This window comes from Lepus europaeus, chromosome 3, assembly GCF_033115175.1.
Source record: "Lepus europaeus isolate LE1 chromosome 3, mLepTim1.pri, whole genome shotgun sequence".
Lineage (NCBI taxonomy): Eukaryota > Metazoa > Chordata > Mammalia > Lagomorpha > Leporidae > Lepus > Lepus europaeus.
The window spans coordinates 57,312,665-57,329,488 of NC_084829.1; the positions used below are offsets into that span (position 1 = coordinate 57,312,665).

General features: G+C 43.8%; 1 protein-coding gene across 1 annotated transcript in view; it reads right to left on the bottom strand.

Annotated features, from left to right (window-relative positions):
• LOC133755991 (dystonin-like) overlaps positions 1-16,824 on the bottom strand; it is a 492,822-nt gene that overhangs the window by 358,333 nt on the left and 117,665 nt on the right.

Consider the following 16,824-nt stretch of genomic DNA (forward strand, 5'->3'; position numbering starts at 1 on the left):
GCTCTTCTCAAATATACTAAAAGAAAAATCAGGTAATCAGGTAACCTTGCTCAAACTCAATTCATATTTTAAAAATCAAACATGAGCATTCACATAAAAGCACTGTCTTAAGTCTAAAGAGTAGTAACATAAAACTGGTTTCTTGGATATTGTACACATATTACATGACACCCAAGCTATAATCAAATCACCATCAGAAAACATCCAAAAATATTTTTTTAAAAAACTAACTTCCAAACAACTCTACTTATGATTAAGTTTTAAAAGAAGTAATTCAATATCCCAAGAGTTTAACTTTCACATATTTTACAGGACATGAACTAGTAATTTCAGTCTATCCTTAAAATAGAACAGTTCAGCTAATTTTAGACCCAAGTGTTACAAAGCATCATAGCTGCCAACTAACTGGATACCTGAACTGCAGCAGCAGCATATGTAGACATTCCAAAGCAAACTGTCAGATTGCTGAACTCTGAGCCACTAGTACAATACACAACATATGCAAACAAAACAAAACACTACTTAGGAATACCAGGACCATATGAAAGTATGTAACTAGGTCCTTATTCATTTTAATAACATGCAATCATGCAAAGGTATGGAAAAGGAGGCAATGGTATAAAAGGGCTACTGTGGGGGCCAGTGTGGTGGCGTAGTGGGTTAATCCGTTGCCAGCAGTGCTGGCATCCCATATGGGCGCCGGTTCGGGACCTGGCTGCTCCACTTCCGATCCAGCTCTCTGCTATGGCCTGGGAAAGCAGTGGAAGGTGGCCCAAGTCCTTGGGCCCCTGCACCCATGTGGGAGACCTGGAAGAAGCACCTAGCTCCTGGCTTCGCATCCGCACAGTTCCAGCCATTGTAGCCATTTGGGGAGTGAACCAGAGGATGGAAGACCGCTCTCTTTCTCTGCCTCTCTTCTCTCTCTCTCTCTCTCTGTGACTCTGATTTTCAAATAAATAAATAAATAAGTCTTTAAAAAGAAAAAAAAAAAAAAGGACTATTGTGGATCAGGCATTGCAATGTAGCAGGTAAAGCTGCTGGAACACTGGTGTCCCATACACGTGCTGGTTTATGTCCTGGCTGTTCCACTTCTGATCCAGCTACCCTACTAATGTGCCGAGAAAATCAGAGGAAGATAACCCAAGTCTTTGTGCCCCTGAAATCTGTGTGGGAGACCCAGATGAAGCTCCTGGCTCCTGACTTCGGCCTGACCCAGTCCCAGCTGTTACGGCCATCCAGAGAGTAAACCAGCAGATGGAAGATCCCTCCCACTCTCTGTAACTCTGACTTTCAAATGAGAGAGAGAGCAGGTTAGTTCTCAGGAGAATGAGCCAGATCTCAAGGGACTGGACTGATGACTGAGACAGTGGGTTGTTATAAAGCGAGGCTGGTACCCTACCTTATTCTCTCACAGGTGCTCCTTCTGCACATGCCTGATTCCTTCTTCCCCCTTCTGCTTCTGAGCCATGATACCATGTACTATCAGGCCCTTAGCAGAGCCAACTAAATGTGGCCAACCAGTATTGGATAGAACCATGAGCCCAAACAGACTTCTTTTCTTTATAGATGATGCAGTCTCAAGCATTTTATGATGGCAACACAAAACAGACTGAGACAAACACAAAATGCTGACAAGGATGCACAGCAACAGGGACTCTCATTCAGTTCTGGTAAAAATGAAAAATGGTACAGCCAACTCGGAAGACAGCTTAGTAGTTTCTTACAGCTTGGTATGTTTCTTTTTTTTTTTTTTTTTTTTTTTTTTTTGACAGAGTGGATAGCGAGAGAGAGAGACAGAGAGGAAGGTCTTCCTTTTTGCCGTTGGTTCACCCTCCAATGGCCGCTGCGGCCGGCACATCTTGCTGATCCAAAGCCAGGAGCCAGGTGCTTCTCCTGGTCTCCCATGCGGGTGCAGGGCCCAAGGACTTGGGCCATCCTCCACTGCACTCCCAGGCCATAGCAGAGAGCTGGCCTGGAAGAGGGGCAACTGGGATAGAATCCGGCGCCCCAACCGGGACTAGAACCCGGTGTGCCGGCGCCGCAAGGCGGAGGATTAGCCTGTTAAGGCATGGCTCCGGCTGCTTGGTATGCTTCTAAACAAAGCATCCAATGCAACAATCACACTCCTCCACTGAAAGCACTGGAAAATTACATCCACACAAAAATCTGCACACGTGCTTATGGCAGCTTCATTAATAATTGACAAAAACTGAAGGCAACCAAGATGTCCTTTAGTAAGTGGGTATATAAACAAACTGCACAGACAATGGATGATTATTCAGCAATTTTTTTAAAAAGATAGAGTGATGAAGACATGAAATGACAGGGGAGACCCTTAAGTGCATATGGCTAAGTCAAAGAAGCCAGTGTGAAAAGGCTGCATATGGTATGATTCCAACTATATGACGTTCTGGAAAAGGTAAAACAACAGAGAGCATACAGATCAGAGGTTGTCAGGGGTTCTTTGGGGCTGGGAGAAGAACGGGGAGAACACAGAGGACTTTGAGGACTGTAAGGCTATTCTAGACAATATTATAATGATAGAAACATGACATTATGAATTTGCCAAAACCCATACAACTGTACAGCAGAGTGAACCCTAATGTACTATGGCTCTTAGTTAAGAAAAATGTGTCAGTACTGATCCATCAGTCATAACAAATGTAGCACACCAGCACAAGCTGTCAAAGAGGAAACTTTAGGGGAAGAAGTGTGAGTCCATGGCAACTGTATATTCACATATACAACTTCAATTGTTTTTTTGCACCAAAATAAATCTTTCAATTCAATTTTCCATGAATTTTTTGAAGTACCCTAATATTTTCTGTAAACCTAACACTACTCTGAAAATTACTCCATTAATCTAAAAATTATTAAAAAGGCTACTGGCCTAAGATCAACAACAGGGCTTGAGTTCCTACGTCTACAACTGCATATATCATGTCTACTGCTTAGAGTATTTCAGATGCCCTGTTCTGTCCCATCTTATTTAACCAAGAGTCTACCTCACTGGGTTAATAAATGTGGGATACAGTAAGCTACCAAGTAGTATTACTTCATGTCAACAGTCGAGAGTACATATTGGCCAGTTTGAGTCCTGGCTGCTCATCTTCTGATCCATCTCTCTGCTATGGCCTGGGAAGGCAGTAGAAGATGGCCCAAGTCCTTGGGCCCCTGCACCTGTGTGGGAGACCTGGAAGAAACTCTTGGCTCCTGGCTTCAGATTGGCACAACTCTGGCCATTGCAGCCATTTGAGGAATGAACCAGCAGATAGAAGATCTCTCTCTCTCTGCCTTTCAAATAAATAAATCTTTAAATAAAAAAAAAAAAAAAAAAAAAAAGAGTGCATATTGTCACATTGGCATGGAGAACTCTAATGCTGGATACTGGCATGCTTTTAATTCACTGGAACAATAGTATCTTTGTACAATATCTTTAATACCAGGATTCACTGAGAAATATTTTCACCCACTAGAGAAAAATCAAGACTTTGTAAACTCCCTTTGACAATTCTTTCCAGGGAACATTTCAGCCATGTATCAAAGTAGCTACACTCACTGGTGACATTTACAAAAACACAATTCTTTTCAAAAGTTCAACCTAAATATACGTGAGAAACACAGTAAAATTTTTAATTTGTCTTTCATGGTTATCTAATCATTAAAATTTACAATCCAGCAAAGATACTAACAGTTCAAGCTCCAAAACCTACTTAATATTTGAATCAAAATAAACCTCTATGAACCTTTAAACTATTTTTATTTCTTATGTCCACTTTAAATGCCTCAGAAAGAATAGTATCAATCAAAATCAGAATCCTAATTAAAAATATTCTCATAAAACAGTTTCTGCTATATTCCTCAGTCTGTTTAATATATTTATGATATACAGTTTATGTCAAACACACACTTGATGTTCGAAAGCCATCACTACAATTTCCAGCTATATGATTTCAGAGAAGTTAACTTCTCTAATTCTCAATTTCCTTAAATGGTGGTAGTTATAAAGTTATACAAACTGGAAAACATATATACAAGGATATTTCAAACAGTTGTGGGAAACAGAATTGTATTTTAGTGCAAAAATGTAAAAATCCATGCATTTTTTCATAATACACATGTCCATGAATGTCCTAAAGATACTTCCTCATATGCACAGATTTCAAAAATCTCAAGTTTACCTCCCTTGCACTTTCACCTTCCACAAAGTAAAAATCTCATTTGACTCTAAATACAAAGCTTTCTTTCACATCTAATCCAAGCAATCTGCTTCCTCTTTGGGGAAAGATGAAAGCATAGTGGAGGGGCCAGTGTTGTGATGTACAGGATTAAGCTGCCACCTGAAACTCAAGCATCCCATATGGGCACTGATTTGAGTCCTGGCTGCTCCACTTCCAATCCATCTCCCTAATGGCCTGGGAAAAGCATTAGAAGATGGCTCAAGTGCTTGGGCCCCGGCTACCCAAGTGGGACACCAGATAAAGTTCCTGGCTCCTGGCTACAGCCTGGCTGAGCCCTGGCTGCTGCGGCCATTTGGGGGAGTGAACCAGCAAATGGAAGATATCTCCAGCTCTGTAACTCTGCCATTCAAATAAAATAAAGCAGAGTGGAAAACAGCAGCAAAAATGTATTAAAGGATAGGCCATAAATAGAGAAGGAGGATTGGGGTAGGGGAAGGAGAGTGGCTTACAGCCACTTAAAAACAATGATACACCTTAGCAAAGTGCTGCCTGGGGGTCCTCCCTAGAAGTAGTTACAAAAAGTAGTAGTTTCCTAAAAACTGGAAAAAAAAAAGAAGTAGTTTCCTAAAAACTGGAAAACAGACACAGAACTCTCCAGTATGTTTATATTTCTTCTTCAAATGCCTCTACAGAGAGAAGTCTTGTGCAGGTAAAGGAAGCATCTAGGCTTCTTTTCAGTTACTAAAACAACGAACATTCTCAACTACAGTTCGTATCTCACTCCTTTCGTTGGGTTGATAGAATCAGATGATTTTGGAACATATACCTTTTTATGCTCAGTTGTGGAACTGGAATGAACATGAGAGCATAGACATTCCATCTTAGTGGCACCTGCATAGCTTCAGAAGTTTTCAAAATCTCTCATTTCCTGAGCACGCTTTGGTCAAACACTATCCAGCAGCACATGAACAAAAGACATAAATATTATCACTTCTTTGCCTGGCTACAAAATAACAGAGATGATAAGTTTTGACAATTCTCTTTATGTTTATTACCTAAAAGTACTTTGAGCCAAAAAAAGATAGGCATCTCCAAATTGATTTTAAAAAAACTAAAAACTTTTTAGAGTTCCTGACTAAATATCTTGAGATAACACTAAATCAAACAAAAACTCAAAGAGCATTGAGTATAATATCTGAAGTTCGAAGTTAAATTCATTAACAACTGCGAACATTCTCATGCTCCTATGGCGTCAGGCAATAAACAAGTTCTTGGACCAATTTAGTTTCCAATCATTTGGTAAAAAAATACTTTCAAATCCAGGCTGTAACATTATAAATATTCAACCGTGCCATTTTTTAAATCCGCAGAGAATTCAATGGAGCTCTTGCTATTTCTTCTAACTTAAGTCTAGCTTATTGTGTTATGGTTGTTAACTTGAGTCCAAATTTCAAGATTCCAATTTCAACACAAGACACTTTACTCTCTGTGTGTCTCACACTGCTGGTTCCAAGGGCAATCACCAGACTTTGCTTATTCAACACCAGCAGAACAATTTTATTCAGGGCACTGTATGGGGCCAGTACAAAAATCTACATTTTCTGCTCCACTTTCAACTAGGGATGGCCTCTAAAACAGATCACACTTGGAACTGAGACACAAGGGTTGGAAGAGGAGCAGCCATCTTGTGATCACAAAATAACCATGATATACTGTAAGCGGATAAGCAACAATACAAGTTAGGGGTCTAGGTCCCTACTGGCAAATGGAGGTAACTTACAGGCTGACCTGTTTCCCTGGATCACTCAGTATCTGAGAAAAGGAAAACATCTATTAGGTTCATCACTACCATTTGTTTTCTGTTATAAACAGCCAAACACAATATCAAAGAACAGTAGCCAGACTAAGGCTGTTTCTTTTTTTTAATGGAAACTAATACAGTTATATATAACTAGCTACAATATAACATTATCATGATGCAGCACAGTTAAAGTTCACTTATTACATAACTGACTATTAAGCCATGAATAGAGCACAGGCAGATGAAATCTGAAATCAAGTTTCTGCAAACTCCTGGAAGCCAATGGAAAACCACTGAGCAAGATCATCACAGGATGCACTATATGAAGACGGAGAGATCCTCCGAAAACTTTATACTCCGGCTTTCAATTCAACTGAGCTCCAAAGTCAGCTGACAGAGTGAAAAGGACGATTTTTACCAATCACAGATCACATACAGGCAATAAAACTGAACTGAAAATGAAAACTACTGTTGTCTTAAGTTCCTTTTGTCCCCAGGCACATATGCAGAATTATACAGCCCTAACAGGAGAAGGGACAAAGCAACTGCTTCGGTTATTTACACAGTATGGGAAAAACTGCCCATTACCTAAATAATGGAAGAGTTCTGATATTTTCTTAGTTATTTTATGTATAAGTAAACAAATCTTCCACTTGGCTTTCACAGACAATGCAACACTCTCATTACAGTTGTTGAGGACAACTGATTAACACCAAGATCAATTGGAAAACAACCATTTTGTTAAACTGTTTAATATTTTTAACTAAATCTAAAATGTACAGAAAACATCTTGGGTTCACAATAACGATCTCATTTTCTCACATAAAATAGTTGAAATGTTTCTGGAAAACAAAATCCTCCAATGATACCACACTCAAATAGAATTTCATACATTATAGGGACAAATAAGTAATCTCATCATTTATAAGAACAGGATATGGGTTAGTTTTCTTGTACTTGAGAAGAAATATAAGAAAGTCAATCTATGTCTCTTATGTTAAGCTACTAAAAATGTTTTGTATTACATAGGAAATATACTGGATTATTTACTACAGAAATAAAAGAAAGTCACTGGGGGTCAATTTCCAGCATAATAATAAAGGATTAGGTTTTACTTAAAAGTAAATGACTGTATTCAACCCGACTTCAGTATCAACTGAAGTGAAATGATGGTTTTGAATCAGGTTATCTTGGATAGCCTATGAATAAGCAGCAGGACTAGAATATGAATCAGAGCACGGCATGCTTCTCTGTGGAAAATAGTTCTTTCTGTGGTATTCTAATTCAGCAAACACTCGCCTATTTTTACTCAGAAGTAAAGGATCAACGCAAGACACAAGAATAGATCACACCATAAATAATTAGGGCTCACCGGCCACTCTTCTTGTTTTTCTACAGAGGCTCTGGTTTGAAGGCCTTCCAAAGAGCTGGGCCTGACAAAACTCTCCTAATATTCATGATTCCTAACGTTACAGATTATTCTAATTCTACATTTATGATGACAGGCAGATTTTGAATTTGTTCCAGCTGACTCCACCACTTACACTACTCAACAGCTGGGGCATATGATAACTTGGCAACCTGAGAACACCCTAGATGAATGCAGACTCACTCTGTAACCAAGAAACTCTGTCGGAAATCAAAATCAAAATAACCCCTCGGAAGTTCAGATGGGAACACAAAATGTTTTCAACAAAATGTGATTTCAGAAAAAGAGCAACTATGCTTTGGAAGTTTAGTGAGCTGACACTCCCCATTCAAAGCCTCCAATTCTTTTCTGATTAGATCAGCCCCCATAGCAAGTCATCAGGATAATAAGCACTGCAGTGAAGTCATCGTATTGGATACTGATGGGAAATCATAACTGGCTTCAAAACACACCAGGAAACAATGAGTTTTCCAGGTCTCCAGCTTTTCATGGAATACACTGGCCAACACTCTTCCTTTCCTTTCCAAGACTAAATGAAACATAAAGCATCCATAAAGCCAAGTACAAACTGACGACCTAAGCATTTTAAAATCACAAAGAAAATGAAATACCCCTGACTTTTTCCGATGAAATCACGGACAATATGTTTGAAAGAAGTGTATGTTTAAGTGCAATACTGATGGTTACGTTATAATGAACATGAAGTGTAGTGAGAAATACAGCGGACTTCCCATCTTTAATCTTTTATTTCCAAAGGCAAATAAGACAAGCTTTAAAATGATGCCTGCTTTTCAAGACAAGTCAGATCAGCAGTGTAGTTATTTCTGTTTCCAGACACCTGAAATCACTCACGTGTCACTGAGGTAAAATTCTGATGACAAAAATGCATACAGCTATGTATGTTTTCATAAGTACATAAAACACTTCAGAATATTCTGATTTTTTTCTGACTTTATAGAACACTGATACATTTCCTCAATAAGATTTAATAATCCATATGGCAATATTTCTTGTTTTTAAAGTTCTGGAGAGAACTGATTAAGAGGAAGGCAAACATGAGTATATTACACACTCATACACACACGCACATTCACAAATGCCACCAATGTGCTTCAGCCTAAAATATCATTGCACTTGCTCGGTGGCAGTGTTATACATACACAATAGAGTCTTGGCACAAAGGAATTCCGATTGTGCTGCTGACAACATTCTACGTGGACTGCAATATTCCAATTACAAAATATACACGAGTGATAAACATAAAAAGATGCAAAACCATTTGAATTTAACTAGGAGACAGGCAACAATTCACTATTAATATAATGAAAGCTCTGTGAGCTACCCCGGGGTGCATTTTAGAAGCCACAATAAGAGGCCAATCTGTACACACATAAAAAATAGGTTTCCAGAGAGAAAGACTCGTAAGATGGAGAGATGCGACACCTATTTTGTCTAATACAATATAACTACGTGGTCAAAGTAAACATCACACTAAAATATCAGTATTCATCAGGCTGGCATAGTATCTCCTAAACATAAAGGATAGGCAGAAAAACATTTCAAAATATACTTCTTTCCATTGAAGTATACGACAAACGCAGGGGCGGATGTCTTTTCGCCCGTAGCCCTATAAAATAATTTTTACCAGACATCAGGCTGGGTATGCCTCATCAGAAACCCTAAACTTTTTTCAAATAAGGAAGAACATTTTAAGGCAAATGGTTTGGAGAAGCTCTTTGCGGTGAAAGAGTCCATGTATTTAAGAATCTTTTTTTCTGGAGTCAACCAAATACACTATGTCGAGCTGGAGTAGCAATGCCTTCGGGATTCCCTTGGGGAATTGATGGCATCCACCCTCCCAGGAAGAATTACGATTATGCGTAGTGCTTAAGAGCCTCTACAAGGGGCAGAAAACGCAATGAACTTCTTGGAAACCAAACCCCTTCCAGCACTACCACCCCGACTCTACAGCCTACCCAAGGGCGTCTGTCTGCAGACCCTCGCCCATGCCACCACCCTTGCTGCGTTAGGGGTTGCTGAATCTCATCCAAAAAGACCTGGTCCATTCCCAAGACTGGTCCAGACACCTGTTTACTTGCGACCAAGCCGTGGTGGCTCTGGCTAAGGAAAGGTGACGGCTGCCCCGCCAAGCCACACAGCGCCAGCGCGGGGCAGGGGGGGACTACGTACCTTTGTACCTCTCCAGGACATCTTCGTAGGCCTGGAGGTACTCCTGCTCCTCCACGTACAGGTAAGCAGCAGGGGAGAGGTAACCCGCCATGCCGAAGTTGACCTAAGCGATGACTGGCCAAGTCCCCTCTCCCCCTCGTAACCCTGGGACAGCACTATAGTCAGCAGGACGCAGCCTTTGGGAACTGGAAAAGAGGAAGCAGCAGCAAGCAGGGGAAAGAGCGCTGAAGCCTGAATCGCAGAGCCGGGCGCGAAGGGGCGGCCGGCGCCCGAGCCGGCGGAGGAAACGCCCAGGCCCCCTAGTGGGCCGCGGGTGCTGGGCGGCCCGGCTCCCGGAGAGCCAGAGTGACTCTCAGGTTTCAGCAGCAGCAAATCTCTGCGAGCCCGGGGGCGGCGACGGGCAACGCCACTGGCGCGCGGGGGAGCCGGGAGACTGGAGGCGGCGGCGGCCTGCGAGCGCCGGGACCCTCTGAGCCGCCGGTGCACTCGCTATCCTGTCTCTGCCCGCGGCGCCAGCTCCGGGCCAGGCCCGACCGAGGCCTGGGGGACGGCGGCGGCGGCGGCGACGTTGCGGGAGCACGGACGCGCTGCCTCCGCCAGGGATGCTGCGCGCGGCGCATCTGCGGCATTTCCTGGCCGCCGCGCTGCAGACACTCGCCCGCGCCCCCGGAGACAGGGAGGGAGGGAGGGCGGAGGACGGAAGGGAGGGGGCGAGCGCGGTCAGCGCCCCGGCAGGCCCGGCCCCTCCCTTCCAGGCAGCGCCGCAGCGCCCCGGGCCCCCTCCCCCCCACCGCAGCCAGCCCGCCCGCCCACCCAGCTTCAGCGGGCCGCCAAGCACACCCACCGCCCGGACACTGGCCGCCAGGCCCCCGGATCCCCCAGGGCTCGGTTTCTATTTGGGACCCACAACAGGTGCCCGGGAAACAAAGCCTCAGATCACCGCCCTGCTGAGGGGCTAGCGGCTCTCTCTGCCGCCCGCAATCGCTAACCAAGAGTGTTGGAAGCACTATTTTTTTTTTTTAATGTATCTTGTGCCAGAGGAGGACTCGGGTCTCTGTGCCGCAGCACAAGGCGGACAGGCATCGGGGTCCGTCACCAGGGGCATCCCGGGACGGGGCGGGCGGCTTCTGCAGGTGGCCCAGCGCTTCAGGGCCTGACAGCCGGGCCGCGCCTGCGCTTGCGCGCCCCGCCGCCCCGCGGCTGCCGGAGGACCAGCCCGCGGTCCCTCCCTTCTGCCCCCCAGAGCCCGCCGGCGCATCTGCCGCTGGGCTCCGCCGCGGGCCCTGTCTGCTCAGCACAGATTACTTTGTCTCTCTCCTCCTCCTTTCTACTTAGTATTCATCCCGCATAGGACTCATAGCCGCTGAATTGAGTAAAATGGGCACCGTCTCCTAGAATTTGATATATCACGTAGTGAAGTGGGTGAGTTTAAGGGTCTGTGTAAATGGGTGTGCTGAAGAGGAATGACTGAACAGGAGCCCCTGCCCCTTGGTACAATGCAGAAGACTAACTCATAAGGTTGTGATGATAAATGAAGTGCCGAGCAGACAGTAAGTGCTAGGAGTGTCAGCTACTGTTACTATTATTAGGTAAACCAGCTTATTGTTGATCATCTGACCTATGTCAGATTCACCTCTTATCCAAATTTTCTCTCCCATTTCCTCCTCTCACATGTACTGACCTTTTTGCCCTTGATGATTTTTTTTCTTTATTGGTGTCCATTAATCCTTGGATGAGATGCATTACTCTTGAAAAACATGATATATTCTCAGGAAAAAATAATTTCACTCACGTTAGGATCTGAGTGCTTAACTCCTCAGCAACTATCCTAATATTGCTACTCCAAACAAAGTAAAATCACATCTCTCCTTTCTATCCCAACCAATGGTCTAACCACCTGAGTTTGATCCCTTACCCACTAAGCCTTCAAGAGCACTGGAGGGTTTTTTGGTAACTTGAAATGCATTGATGTGCACATTAGTTCACTAAGTAACAAACAGGTATCATATGGGGCACTTTCTTGAAAGGGTTAGCGATTAGATCCCAGAGTTATTTCATTCTCAGACCACATACATCTGTTTTTCCAAACCATCTTGCCTCCCTCACAGTGAGTAAGGTCAAGAGTCCTCATCAGAGGCTGACGCCCAGTGGCACCCACTTTTAGGAAGACAGCCCATGCACACATCGTGGTTTTAACTGTCCATTTAAGGAGCCGGCAAAATTAACAGAAGCAAACTTGAAGTTGTTTGTAAAAACAGCCTTTACCTCATGCATTCTCGGAATGATAATATTAGGTTGATATGCTAATAATAATAGCACATTCCACTGAGGAGCAAAAAAGTAGTGAGACTCTTTTAGCTTAGACTCTGGAATCAAGACTGAATTCAGATCCCAACTCTCCTCCTTCCTAGCCCTGTGAAGTTTACCTTTCACTCTGATCTGCAGATTTCTGACCTAAGAAAGGGAGAATATGGTAACACCTAACTCCTAGACTCCTGGGAGGCCTGAATGAGATAACATTGAGTGCTCAGCTGAGCACCTGTTGCCATGACTAAGATATTGATGATAGAGCATTCTCTCTGTACAAGGAGTGTGCATAATGTTTTGCCTTCATTATCTTATATATCAAAATAACTATGACCTTTTGAGAAAGAAACTAGATCTGAGAAAAGTTCAGTAAATTGTCCAAGCCAAACCCAACTAGTTGGTGACAGGAGAAATTAAAATCCAAGTTTACCTGAGTCCAGAATCAGACTCTGGTCCTTCAATTACAACTTCAAAAATTCTTATTTAGGATAACAGTACCACTGACAAACTGTGGACACATTTACAGGTACTCCAAGACTGAAAAACACAACTTACAATATTCTGTAGCTAAGAACAGAAGACCTTTATTATCTGTATGCAAAAGGCATTTATATAGTGATTACTGGGGCCCAGGCTGTGGTGTATTGGATCACACTGCTCCATTTCTGGTCCAGCTCCCTGCTAATGTACCTGGGAAAGCTGCAGAAAATGGCCCAAGTGCTTGGGCCCTGATACCCACATGAGAGATCTGGATAGAATTCTAAGCTTATGGCTTCAGCCTAACCCAGTCCTGGCTGTTGTAGCTATTTGGGGAGTGACCCAAAAGATGGAAAAATCTCAAGATCTCCCTCTCTCTCTCTCTCTCTCTGTCTCTCTGCCTTTCAAATATATATATTTCATATATATATATCAACTGTTACACAGTCCCTTTCCCTTACATTTTGTCATTTTATCCTCACTCACGTTGATCCTGAGAGATGGAGGTAAATATGTTAGAATCTCAGATTTTAATGATGAAATTACAATTCATGGAGCAAAGACAAAGGTAGCCTCTTGCATTCTTTCTCAACCAGCTCAACCCCACCCTCTGCATTCTTAACTAACCAACCAGCCCCCACAAACCAGGCCAGCGATGCCTAACACCCTCCCCCTTACACCCTTCAGTGGTCTTGTCTACATAAGCCTCAGCTTGTAAGGGCATTGGGCTGTCTGCCATGTATTCACCCTGTGTGTACACCGGTAGTGAGCCACATCTCAGATTTATTCCCTGAATAAACGTGTTCTGGCTGTGAGTTTGCATCTTGCCTCTCTGTCCTGCTCTTCTTTCTTTACAGCAATAAAGGTAAATGCACTTTGTAAAAGACAAACTGTCAGATGTAGGACAGCATCACCAATCTGACTTTATGATAGTAAACCTGGATACGTCACTGCACTACTTAAAAATCTTTGAGTGGGGGCAGCTGTTGTGGCGGGTTAAGCCACCGCCGATGATACTGACATCCAATGTGGGCGCCAGTTCAGGTCCTAACTACTCCACTTCCAGTCCGGCTCCCTGCTAAAGCACCTAGGCAAGGCAGCAGAAAATGACTCAACTGCTTGGGCCTCTGTACCTGCAGGAGGGAGAGGGGACCAAGATGAAGTTCCTGGCTTTGGGCTGGCCCAGCACCGGCCATTGCTGTCATTTGGGGCATGAACCAGCAGATGGAAGATGTCTGTCTGTCTGTTTCTCTAAGCCTGCCTTTCAAATAAATAAATAAATCTTAGGGGAAAAAAAAGTCTTTGAGTGGTTCCCTACCACTTACAGCATTAAGAGCCCAGCTGCCTCAGAACCAGACAAAACAGCTTTACAATTTTTGCCATTCCTTCCAGGCCCTGTGCTATACACACATTACTTGCAGTTCCCATTTCAACACTCTGCCTGCTTTTGTTCTTGTAGTTCCATCCCTCTAAAGTGACCTTTGCTTTCACCCCAATTCCATCAAGCTCAATTGGCACCTCCTCTCAGAAAGCGCTGGGCGCCTCCCCTGCCCCTCCTCTGCCTCTGAGTTAATTAGACTCCCCTCTGAGTACTTTCACTAGGAGGTGCTTCCAGGCGTCACTGGGCTTTCCACACCACGTTGCTGTCTAACAACAGGTCTCTTTACCATATTACACCGTAACTTTTTAAAGGCCAAACTACGGCTGTTCTTTATTTTCTTTCAGAGACTTAGTATTTGTTCAATATGGCTGCACTAAGGTGTCGCACAGACCCTGAAGTCTTTTTGACACAGTAGGTATTTTCACAATTCTATTTTTATGAACTTAAAGGCAAATGAAAATGTGAACTTTGCAGCTTTTAATTCCTAAGCAATCAATGCCACCGATATCCTCACACCATTTCTGAATTTCACCCCATCTCTTACAGGGGACAAATTTCAGATACAGGAGGGACTTTCAAAGCTATTATGAAAATGTGTAATAAAATCATAAGTTGAAATTTTGGTGTATGTTTTCAAATTCCACAGTACCAAATTCCCTTATTCTTACATGGGATGACCAGTGGCCAATTCAGTACATAATATATCTGAATCTCATAATTCAGCCACATTACAAATTAAGCAGATATTTGTGGACTGGCCCCAGGACTACCCTCCATCTATGATTGTTTATGATTTGTGCAGCAAACAGCTCCAGTATACAACATTGTTTTAAAACACAGTTGTATACTTCCATACCATCTGTTGCTACATGCTGTTTTATACTGTTTTTGAAGAATGACTATAACTTTAAATTTGTTCACTTTGAGATCTCAAGTGAATTAACTGTCACCAACTTCACAGCTACCCCCATAAACACATGGGACATTTTACCATGAACCAGACATGGCCCTGCCTCAGTGAGTCCATGGTCTGCTAACATCATCAGTATCTGTGTGCACGCTGCAGCATCCCATTAGCATCCCAGTTCTTCCACTGCTTCCCCACCTACCTCTACACTGAGGGTTCATACCACCAACCTCACTTGACTTCCTGCCCAGTAGTCTGTCCCAATTTATATACCCTATCCTCTCTAAAACCCTTTCTTCACTACCAAAAGCAAAATATAGCCATCTCTACGACAATTTTCAAAACTCTCAGGCCAAAATATATTGTACCTTCCATAAAAAGGCAGCTGGGGGCAAAAAGAGGGGTCAAGTGGAGGAGGGCGGGGATTTTGGTGCAGTGGGTTATATATGGGTACCAGTTCAACTAGACTTTCCCACATGAAACCTAGAGAAAGTTGCTGGCTCCTGGCACCTGGCACAGCCATGGCCATTGTGGCCATTTGGGGAATGAACCAGCAGACGCAAAATTTCTCTTTCCGTGTCTCTCCTTCTCTCTCTCTGTAACTGCCTTCCAAATAAATAAATAAATCTTTAAAAAAAAAAAAAAAAAAAGGAGGCACAGGTGCTGGGGCTGTGACATAGCAGGCAAAGCTACTGTAGGTGAAGCTGGCACCCCCTATGGGAATGGGTTTGAATCCCAGCTGCTCTACTTCCTATCCAGTTCCCTACTCATGCATCTGGGAAAGCAGCAGCAAACAGCCTAGTGCTTGGAACTCTGTGAACCACAAGGGAGACCTGGAAGAAGCTCCTGGCTCCTGGCTTCAGCCTGGCCCAGCCTTGGCAAAGCCCTGGCCATTGTAGCCATCTGGAGAGAAAACTAGCAGATGGAAGACACCTCTCTCTCTCTCTCTCTCTCTCACTCTCTCTCTCTCTCTGTGTGTGTCCTTTTCTGTCTAATTCTTTCAAATAAGTAAATATTTAAAATATTTTAAAAAAAAAAGAAGTCGCAGTATATTTGGGTCAGCATTGTGGCCCAATAGGTTAAGTTGGAGTCCTGGCCAGTCTGCTTCCAATCCAGCGTACCATGGGAGCTCCTGGAAAGGCAGCAGAAGACAGCCCAAGTACTTGGGCCCCTGTTACCCACGTATGAGACCCAGATTGAGTTCTGTTTTCCTGGCTTCAGCCTGGCTCCTGCATGTTGTGATCACTTGGGGAGTGAACCAGCAGATGCAAGTGCTCTGTGTATGTGTGCGTGTGTGGGGGGGGAGGGAGGGGGGTCCTTTCCCTATCACTCTGTCTTTCAAATAAATAAACCCTTTTTTGAAAAAAGGCACAGTATAGACATGTTGCTTTGGTGCCCCAGGCTTGCTACAAGGCCCCAACAACCTCTCTCCCACACCTTTCTTTCACCTGCTTTCCCTTTCTGCTGAGCCAAACATCTGGTATGGGCAGTGTCTTGCCCTCTTCCTGGAGCCTCAAACCTGCAGGAGGGATCTCAGCTGGGCAGGGAGAGCAGGCCTCAGTGACTAAACACTGTGGTACTGGAGGAGGGTGTTGAGAGCCTAGTCTGCCCTGGCTTTCAAAGGCCACTCTGCTCACTCCACTTGGCTCCCAAACAGTTTCCATCCTGCCTCCTCCTGCCCTTTCCGGCTCCACCCCTCTTCTTCAAAGGCCTGGTTGAGACCAGCCAGCATCTCACAACAGCAGCCAGAAGAAGCTCAAGGCTGTTGCCCCAGAAACCCTGACTAGAGAATGGCTGGCTGGAGCTGTTTGTTTTTCCCGTAATCAGAAAATCCCACTGGGGGGAATCGAAGGGGGACTCTCCTGCCTCAGAAGCTGGAATCTGGGCTGGTCTCCTGCAGCTCTCTTAGAGAAAAGTCCCAACTCTGCATAGTAGCAGGAGGCAAAAACAACTACGGGACCCCCACCTCTTGACTTAATAGTGGTAGAGAGCATAGGTAAGGAGGCCTAGACCTCTGGCTACAGGAACCAACTCAAAAACCACCTGCTCTCTTGCCTCTGTAGGAAAATCCCAAGGATACACTCCATTCTGTCCTGTGACCATTTCCAAGAAGGAAACTACACACACATGCATACACAGTGAGGAACTGAG